The sequence below is a fragment of the Tiliqua scincoides genome, chromosome 1, assembly GCF_035046505.1.
Source record: "Tiliqua scincoides isolate rTilSci1 chromosome 1, rTilSci1.hap2, whole genome shotgun sequence".
In the NCBI taxonomy this organism is placed as follows: domain Eukaryota; kingdom Metazoa; phylum Chordata; class Lepidosauria; order Squamata; family Scincidae; genus Tiliqua; species Tiliqua scincoides.
The window spans coordinates 27,368,031-27,375,413 of NC_089821.1; the positions used below are offsets into that span (position 1 = coordinate 27,368,031).

Sequence of the window (7,383 nt, forward strand, 5' to 3'; positions counted from 1 at the left end):
TGCAGGGATCCAGGTCGTACATCATATAAGGTTTTAAAGGTAATCACCAGCACCTTGAATTTGGGCCAGAAATATACTGGCAATCAGTGCAGATGGCAGACCATGGAAGAAATGCAGTCAGACCAATGAACCCCAAAAAGGACTCTGGCTGCTGTATTCTGAACAAGCTGAAGTTTCTGGACCATTTCCAGGAGCAGACCACACAATGTGACTAGGCCATGCAGCACTGCGGCCAATCTGTTTTCTTCAAAAATGGGCACACCTGGCACATCGGCCAAAGCTTAGCGAAAATGCTCCCAGCCACAGCTGACGCCTGACTCACCAGGGTCAAGGATGGGTCTGGAAGCACTTCCAGGCATGAAACTGTCTGTTTTTATAGGGAGTGCAACCCTGTCCTGAACAACCCAGTGCCATCTACTGTGAGTGGCAGCAGGTCTTGGGCAGAAGTCTCTCCCATATTTTAATCTTTTAACAGGAAATGCTGAAGAGTGAATCTGTAGCCCTATGAATGGAAAACATTTACTTTACCAGGTACAAGTTGCTCTAAGTTAAATGATTAAGTACATGAACTGAACATAGGCTTACAACCTATGAGGTTGAGGCAATGGTTCCCAAACTTTTTCAACTGGCAGTTCTCTTGACCTACTGGGCCATTGGCCACAGCTGCTCATTAGGGCTACAGTTCTATACACTGTATAGCAGTGGTTCTCACACATTTAGCACCAGGACCCACTTTTTAGAATGAGAATCTGTCAGAACCCACCGGAAGTGATGTCATGACCAGACGTGACATCATCAAGCAGCAAAATTTTTTAACAATTCTAGGCTGCAATCCTACCTACACTTACAGGAGTTAATCCCATTTACTATCATTCTTAAAAACATACATAGTAGCTTGTTAAAAGTACAGGTCTGTAACATTTCCCCCAATCCAGTCACGTACCATGGGAGCATCAAGTCTAATATATTTTAAAAAAAATATTGAAATGAAGCCACCTGAAAATGGCTTGCGACCCACCTGGTGAGTCCCGACCCACAGTTTGAGAAACACTGATGTATAGGGCAGTAGGTTTTGTGTGAAAATTCTGCAGCTCCTCTGGTTGGTTTCCACGTCTCCCCTGGGAAGCCACAGCTCACAGTTTGGGAACCATTAAGGAATAACCAGATGTGACATTGATGTGACATATTATCTGTTTGCTTCCCTCCAAGTCTTTTCTCAGATGCAAGAAGTTTTGGTCATACTGCATTTAGTTTTAAGCTCCCTGCTAATTCACCAGTTGGCTATTGCTTAAATCAGGGGCATTAAACTCATTTTGTGTAGTGGGATGAATAGCATTCATGGTGCCTGCTGAGGGTCAGAAGTGACATCATTAAGCAGGAAGTGATGACATTAAGAAGATGATGACCAGAAATAAGCACTTTGTTCTCACATAGAAACTCATTAGCTGCAAAAGGCAGAAGAGAAAATGTGCAAATCTTGTTCATAGTTTCAAGATATGAGAGAGCCCAATTATCATGCTGGGATAGCATAATTATAATGGGGTCAGATAAATTGCTTCCAGGGGCCACACCCGGCCTGCGACACTTATGTTTGATACCCCTGGCTTGAATTAACATTAAGCCACAGGCCATAGAGGCTATTGAAATGCAAATAGAGATGCTCAGGAATGCAATTAGGCAAAGCAGTGAAGATTCAGTGAGTAAAGGACAGAGAAAAAGACATACAGCAATGAAAATATAGGAAATACAGCACATGATATATGTGTTACACATGTTACTACACAAGTGAGACCCATAAGTAGATATGTAATTAACAATGCATCTGGTTTGACCCTTAGAGACCATAGATGAGATACAGATGAGCATGTTCCAAGTGGTTGTTTTCTCCATGCACCATGCACCCTGCTCAGGGCATTCGTCTCTTCACCCATGCTCAGGCTACTGCCACATCTGCTAATGAAATCTTTTCTTTTCCTAAAGTGGAAGAGCTACTTGATCCTTTGTAAAGGAGGAGGGAAAGCAAGAAGGACTCCATGCTAAGTCCCCATTTTGAAAGCTCTATGAAAGCCAAGAAGCATGTGAATATCATTCAGCAGGTTGTTTCCCAAGCAGGAAGCCCAAGAAAGATTCAAAAGTAGCAACATCCAAAGGGCAGCTCTTGAAGCCCAGAACATTGGTACAATCCTGTGAATACTATTTCTGAATAAGAAGAGGTTTCAAGGAAAGTGAAGCAGAATGTCATTTTTCTTTCCATCTATACTCTCCACAAGAGGTAGGTGAAACTAATTTTTGCAACCCAACTACTGTTTAATTGAATCAGGCTCTCTATAGCCATTTAAGATCACAGCTGTCTGCAGTGTAAACAGAAGAAGTATATACCGTATCTTGGACCCAACACTGCTAGAACACCCCCCTCTTGGCCTTTGGCTCTTGAGTTCCATATGAGTGAAACCTAAGCATCATAAAGATAGTCTGTCCCCAGATCCCCATGCAATTTACTATTTGGGGTAGCAGGTGGTTTTCCATTGTGCCTATTATGTAAACTGTGAGATCAGATTGCAGGGCAGTTTTTTCAAAGTGTCTCTCTTCACCAACATCTCCTTCTCCTAGCAGTAAATGGAACCATGCGTGTGCATGTGGGAGGCTGCCCATCTCTCTCTGCTTACATGACTCCACTGCTGCTGCACATGCCCGATCTCGCCTGATCTTGGAAGCTAAGTAGGGTCAGGCCTGGTTAGTACTTGGATGGGAGACCGCCTGGGAATACCAGGTGCTATAGGCTTATACCATAGTCTTTCGAGACTGAAGGTTGCCAACCATTTGCTACTGCACCTCATTCCACTACGTGGATTGAAAAAAGAAAAGGGGGGGCAAAGAGAAAAATAAAATGTGGAGGAGAATGCTGAGTTAGGACATTGAGACTGGGAGGAGCAGAGGCTGGTACATCATTGGGTAAGGGGAGCAGCTTTTGGCATGCCGCCTCTGGAGGTCTTGCGCATACTCATTCAGGCTCCCAGGCCCAGATAGATACTGCCCTCTGAGTTAGTACTTGGATGGGAGACCGCCTGGGAATACTGGGTGCTGTAGGCTTATACCATAGTCTTTCGAGACTGAAGGTTGCCAACCAACCTGAGCAACACCCTGCAGAGACAGCAAGCTTCTAAAGAACTTCTGTTTATTGATAACATTTCTCAGGAACGCAACCAATTAGCAACTTTCCTTTCTAGAACTAGAGCAGAACAAGAACTCCACCAAGTAGGCCTGACTTTCTCCAGCACAGTAGAAAGGAACTGATCGTTTCATTAAAAACTGGCTCAAGTCTCATTAAATATACCACAGTAATCCCACTTTCCTTTCTCTGTTGTGATGGTGCATGTTGAGTGTTGGTTAAGGTGGTACAACTGCTTCTACAAAGTATACAAGCTCCTCTCACCCTTCACAATAGACTGCCAGGCATGTATTCAGGGAGTATGGACAAATTTATCCTCAGGGTCCACTCATCTCTTTCTTTATGAATTTTCAGAAAATATCTGAGTTTCAATGACAAAAATGTACATGAAGCATTATCTACCGTAAGTGAACACGTTTCCCTGCAATAAACATGAAAACAGAGAGACTGATCCATCCCGAATAGATGCCTCCATATGTACTGTGGGAAAACGTAGAGCACAGTCCTATGCTTGTCTACTTAGAAGTAAGTCCCATTGTCTTCAGTAGGGTTTACTCTGAGGAAACTGCATAGAATTGCAACCTGAGGCATTTAAATGCACCATTCCCAGCTAGCAGCACCAATTATTAATGGAAATACATACTTATACAGCTTTTCAACAAAGGAACATTTTTAAGAAGCATCAGGTGAATAATCTGGTAGACTTCTAAAAGACTTAACATGTGCAAAGTTGAATGGGAAAGAGGTGTGACTGTAATCCCATGTTGTAGCTGCGCGTGCTGAATGAAAGCACTTCGTGTTGCCATGAGGAGACCTACCCCTTCTTAAAGGTGCATGAAAGTAACTGGTATCATAGCTTTTAAGGACTGCTTGTCTCATATGAACCTGCCCAAGTGTTAAGAACTTTACCATGGCTTCTGCTCTTCCGCCTTCAGTGGCTTGATTGGATGTGAACACATACACACTCTGGGATTCATATCACTCCTCATTGACTGTCTTTTGTCATCTGACAAGACTCTTCTGCTCAAAATATTTCCCAGCAGACTGTTGGATTTTGTTGTTCTCCAGTCCTGCAAGGCACAGCACAAACTGGAATACTGCCCAATGCCATTTTTGGTTTACCCGTCACCTCTGCACACAAGAACAGGCCTTGAACTTGGTGCCGTTTCTTCAAACTGTTGGAAGGGAGAGGGGAAAGCAGAGTAACCAGCAAATGCAGCCCTTCCTATGGTTACAGCTGCTTGTTTCCGGTGAGCAAGATTACAGTCTAAGTCTTATTGAACACACAGAGCTTACTTCTGAATACAATAAACAACACCGTTTTCAAACACTTCTACCTATAGCAAAATATACTATCACACGGGCTAGATGCTATCAGTGAAAAATGCTCAGAAGCAGAGGCTTGGTTAAGGTTTCATAAGAAATATTTTATTAACAGTTATTAACTGTTTAATTTACCTTCGGGCTCAAACTCCATGTGAGAACCAATTTTGAGTTTGAGAACCAATGTCAACCCTGCAGTTGTTCCTTTGGTGTGGAAGCCTGGTGGGCATGGAGCCCTGGCAGAGCACATCCTCCTTCTTTGATGGTCTGGAAGGAAGTGAGTGTGAGAAGGTTATATAGTTGGCAACCTTCAGTCTCAAAAGACTATGGTATAAGCCTGCAACACCCGGTATTCCCAGGTGATCTCCCATCCAAGTACTAACCAGGCCTGACCCTGCTTAGCTTCCAAGATCAGACAAGATCAGGCATGTGCAGGGTAACAGTTGCTACAGTGAGAGAAGATTGGGGAGGAAGGAAATAGTGTTGGCCCCCCTGGCCTTATGTTTTACACCCCTGATTTAAAACAACAGGGTGAGTCACTTTAAATCAACTCCTTCATTTGAACAAAATGATTTTGATTTGAAGTAAATCAAATGTGGAACTCCCGCGCTTCCGTGTTTGAAGAAATTGCACCAGGAGTAAAGCAAAGCAGTGGGTGATCTGCTTTTAGTGGGCAGAAAGCAGATCAATGAGGCTTGCATCCTCAGAGGACAGGAGAGATGGTGGCAGACTTGGGGTGACGAGCACCCCAAATCCACTGCCTTCTTGCTCCAAGCAATATGCCTCATGGATAAGTTGACCATGTCTCCAGCTGCTGTACTTTCTGATGAATTGCCTGATCTTTTAAACTATATATTTATTGTGGGTTTTTTCTTTGTCTTGTATACAGCTGTGAGCATTGTATGGAAAAGTGCTATATACAGTACTGTAATTGGCAACCATAATGTATGGAAGAGCTGCATGTGAAATGGCTTTAGTGGGCATAGAGAAAAACCAGAAAATGGGAGCAAGAGAGAACTTAAAATGTTATGTGTGTGTTTCTGCCTGAAAGGAAGGGTTGTGAAACTGAAACTGAGCAGGGCTCCTGCTTGGTCCAAAACATCTCCCAGGGCCGTGTATATAATCATAACTCTGTACTTTTAACCTCAGTTTGCAAATGGGACACCACTGAGCATTAACTAGCTCTGATTAAACTAGATAACATTTTTTTAAAATGTGGGATATTTGTGTTTTCACTAGACGCATCCATGCAGCAGCTGAGTAATTTTCAGTATTATTCAGAGTCTGCCTTTAAAACCTCTGTTTTTCTTCTGGTCTTTGCTTTTCTCCTCTATTTCCTTTTCTTACAATCTATCCAAGGAACTTTCAGTTCCAGAAGCTTTACTTAACACAGGCCAATTTATAGCTTCCCATGCTTTGATTCTGTGGATTTCTGGGGTATTAAAATAGCATTAACTGGCCCCTGCTTATTTATTTGCTTGTTTACTTACTCAAAGACCCAAGGTCTATTGCCACTCAAGAAACCATCAGCCTAATCAGGCCCAGCTTTTATTGGATACGTCCCTATTTAGACTTGTGCCCCCCCCCACTATTACTCAATGGACTGCACCCCCCACTATTACTCAATGGACTGCAGACCTTTTGACTTCATCAACTATTGAATGAGTGGTTTATAGGTGACAACTACGTATGGACAGTTTTGGATATTTGAAAGCCTTTTTTTAGATATTTATACTGGGAGTGCTTATGGCTTACCATATGGATTGCTTATTGTTCATTCAAATTTATTATATTATTAACACTTTTCCAAAAAAATTTTTTGTATTTTTCCCCTCCCCCCCTTCTTTTCCTTCTTTTTTTCTTTTTTGTTTCTGATTTTGGGGGACAGGGAACTATTGATTAATTTATTTTACTACACAATCTGCTTTGTGAACTGCTCTTGTTGAAAAAACTGTATATAAATATTCTTAACAATAAGAATGTGGGTATTTTTCTTGCCATACTTACACATGCTGTTCCAGGTTCCCAATTCTTACACCTACATTCGTAAGCCCTATTTGTGAAGCATCAGATGTTTCCAATGTTGAACCTCAGCAAATGCAGAGAGCAGGCTGCCTGACTCCACTTTTATATTCTCTTCTTTTACATATAGGATTGGGTGCTGGGAGGGGGACACCTGCTCCTCGAAATCACATGGACTTCTTGATCCAATGAATTGGCTAAAAGCCAGGATCTTTGCTTGCTCATCAATTGGGAAAGAAGGAGATGCTCAAGGGATAAACACCAACACAATAGGGCAAACATTGTGTTTCCTTTCTCTGAATGACTCAGCAGCCCCTTCAAGATGTGGAGGTGTCACAGAACCCTCTGAGTCAGAGAGAAGTCCAAAGCAAGTAAAGCAGGATAAAAAAATAAGGGGAAATCAGAGGATTGTCATCACACTTGCAAACTATTATGAGGATGAATGAAGCAGAGATTGCAGCTGACTTGGCATAGGATAATTGCTACATGGCCTTTAGCAAATACAGCCACTGCTGCAGATGCTCATGAAAATGAAACACTAAACCACCCAGTAATGTTTTGTTCTTAAGGATGAAGAAATGGTACTTTTTTATCACTTGAATGTCTTGAGAATTGAGCTGAGAAACATGTAATCACGCTGAGAAGCTTGTTGTTCCTGAGCAGCCCTTGGATAATTACAAGCATTTAGGTTAGGACCTCATAATGTTTACAGAGATGCAACTGCCAGAACCCAAGACCAGCAGTAATAAGCAAATAAGTAATATCCTCTGAGCGGTTTTAAATAACCCAAAAGCCATTTTGCAAACATGCTGTGCTCTCTCTCTCTCTCTCTCCCCCATGTTCCTTTCTCACTTCCCTCCCAAGAAAGA

General features: G+C 42.4%; 1 pseudogene; it reads right to left on the bottom strand.

Moving 5' to 3' along the window:
• Positions 1 to 4,826: 4,826 nt before the first annotated feature.
• LOC136637972 (5S ribosomal RNA) lies at positions 4,827 to 4,943 on the bottom strand (annotated as a pseudogene).
• Between the last annotated feature and the right edge of the window lie 2,440 nt (positions 4,944 to 7,383).